We start from the raw sequence: 3,243 nt of genomic DNA on the forward strand, positions 1-3,243 counted from the left end.
AAAGCTTCAAGCCAAAGATAACACCCAGGCCTTTTGGATGAGATTTTAAAGACAAGGTGAGATGCTCATGTTTTGGCTCAATGTGGACTTAAAGAGCAGACTCAAACAACAATCAGCAGTTTTAAAAGGTTTATTGAGAGACTTGTATCCTTGTCTTTGTAACCAATTGGTGAGTGGTGGAAGAGGCTGGATATTTCACAGGGCAGCACTGAAAACTCTGCCAGAGGAAAGAGAGGATGTTAGCAACTGCCGTGGTGAGTTTGACAGAACATTGCTGATGAAGAATGCAGAACACAATATGTGGTTCCACTGGCTTACTCGTTTGTTTCCGGACCAGGGTTGGTAGGTTTGTAGCTTAAACCCATTCGCTGGAACGTTCAAGACAATTCAGCTACACGGCAAAAAGCATTAAGCACCGAGTAGGCAAAGTTCTTTGTGTTACCCATATATGAGGGAGAGAACCACGACAAGCGCCGTTCCTTCGCTTGACCCCAGTCGCTCTCGTCCGCTCCCCCGTAACACTGCTCTTTTATTGAGGTTACATGAATATACATAGGTTCATTTGCATATGACGTTTCATATAGGTACACATGTGGACAAAGAATACCTTGTCTGTGTGTGTGTGTGTGTGTGTGTGTGTGTGTGTGTGTGTGTGTGTGTGTGTGTGTGTGTGAGACCCCATAAATGACTTCCCTAAACCTATTATTATTTTTCTTCTACAATGTAAATTTTGTCTCTTTTTTATTCTTTTTTTTCCCTTTTACAATAGCTGGTGACCTGCAGAATCATCGCTCTCACAATTGGAGGCAATTACTTTTACACAGCGCACACACACACTGTGACGTCAGGCACATTCACACTCACTTTTTCAGCTGCGTAAATAAATCATATGGCTGATGATAAGTGCCATGGTGATCCATAAGTATGATCACAAGTCTATTTAATTATTTTTCAACCTAACAAAACAAATTAACAAAACATAATGCTGATGCTTTGAACACTCTACACACATGAGTCAAGATACAGGACAACTGCTGCGCATCTGAAAGAAGAAGCTGAACTCACGGAAACGCTGCACACTCCAGTTATCATAGTTATCATAGTTTTGTTTCCCTCTCTTTGATGAGTTCTCAGCCAGCTCTCGATCTGATAATGTGTAGCTTGCTCATCAGCTCAGAAGAGATTGCAATGCAACCTCACACAGTGGTTGCATGCTTTGCCCCACAGTGGCAAAGACTTGCACTTTCATATTCATATTCATATTCAATAAAGGTTCAATTCAATTCAATTCAATTTTATTTATATAGCGCCAAATCACAACAAAAGTCGCCTCAAGGCGCTTCATAGATACAGAGAAAAACCAAACAATCATATGACCCCCTATGAGCAAGCACTTTGGCGACAGTGGGAAGGAAAAACTCCCTTTTAACAGGAAGAAACCTCCGGCAGAACCAGGCTCAGGGAGGGGCGGCCATCTGCTGCGACCGGTTGGGGTGAGAGAAGGAAGACAGGATAAAGACATGCTGTGGAAGAGAGACAGAGGTTAATAACAGATATGATTCAATGCAGAGAGGTCTATTAATACATAGTGAGTGAGAAAGGTGACTGGAAAGGAAAAACTCAATGCATCATGGGAATCCCCCGGCAGCCTACGTCTATTGCAGCATAACTAAGGGAGGATTCAGGGTCACCTGGTCCAGCCCTAACTATATGCTTTAGCAAAAAGGAAAGTTTTAAGCCTAATCTTAAAAGTAGAGATAGTGTCTGTCTCCCGAATCCAAACTGGAAGCTGGTTCCACAAAGAAAGAGCACAAATAAAGGTGTGCTCTATATGTCAGCAATGGCTCATATTAAGATGACAGTCTTTCAAACAGGTCAAGTGCCTCTATGCACGTAATTAGTTAAAATATTTACCTATTTTACTTCAGCTTATATGTCATTGTTCCAAATTTGAGCAACCCTAAGCTTAATGCAGATTACTTTCAACAACTGGTTAAATTAATGGTCTGGAGCACAGGCTGTTGTCGATCAGAGCAATCTGAAGAATCATCAAATCATTTTGTTTCAGCAAGGGGTGGGGGAAAGCCATTCACCAAAGCATATCTTAAGTGCTGCTGCTGTGGGCTGGCCTTCTACACAGCCTCTTTAAGGCTGCTGTGTTTTCTGAAAACTTCCAACATTTTCCAGCAAGCAGTTTACACCCAAAATCATATTTTTTGTCCCAATATTCTAAATACTTCGCGCTGCCAAGAGCGAATTCCATCATAAACTTCTCGTCACCCTCTGACGCACTCTTGGTTGCTTGATAACAACAACAGCTGGCGTCATAGACCACGTGTTCTACTCCACACTCACTCACACAAACACAAACACCACAAATAACAACAAAGAATAGGTCTATTGTCCAGCACAATCTGGACCCCGCGGAACTTCTCAACGTCCCACAAAGCGGCGGAGAACCCACTCAACTTCCCACAAAGCGGCGGAGAACTCACTTATCGCTCCACAAAGCAGCGAAAAACACCGTTCTTAGCCCCAAAAAGCGGCTAAGGAAGTACACACTCACACGGTTATAAAGTCGGACTCTCTGAACGTACTTGGTATGGCTTATTGCGTGTAGCATCAGTCCCTAAGCCCGCCGATCGTCATCCATCGAGGAGAAAAGACTAATCCAGCTAATCCACTGGCCCGATGACAAATTCTCACGTCTCGGGACTTTACTACAGGAACTTCCTGGCTGACGTCAGTCTTTCAGCATGTCTCTTTTCCCCTTGGTGAATGTCGACTCCAGGGCTCCGGCTGGAGGACCAATTAATGATAGGTTTGTAGCTTAAACCCATTCGCTGGAACGTTCAAGACAATTCAGCTACACGGCAAAAAGCATTACACACCAAGTAGGCAAAGTTCTTTGTGTTATTCTTATATGAGGGAGAGAACCACGACAATCCACGACAAAGACAAAGAATACCTTGTCTATGTGTGTGTGTGTGTGTGTGTGTGTGTGTGTGTGTGTGTGTGTGTGTGTGTGTGTGTGTGTGTGTGTGTGTGACCCCATAAATGACTTCCCAAACCTGCTGGTCTGGAAGTCCAGCAGTTCATCTAAACAAAAGGCACTTAGCCTAAAACAGACATAGATAGTTTATCCTACCAAAACAATAAGAGAAGGTACGGCCTCTCCCATGCTCCCAGGATGTGGGTGTGAATGCCAGAGCACTCTGGAATGCACACAAAGTCTTTGCAGAC

This window comes from Haplochromis burtoni, unplaced genomic scaffold (genome assembly GCF_018398535.1).
Source record: "Haplochromis burtoni strain Fernald_Lab_line unplaced genomic scaffold, NCSU_Asbu1 Contig_34, whole genome shotgun sequence".
Lineage (NCBI taxonomy): Eukaryota > Metazoa > Chordata > Actinopteri > Cichliformes > Cichlidae > Haplochromis > Haplochromis burtoni.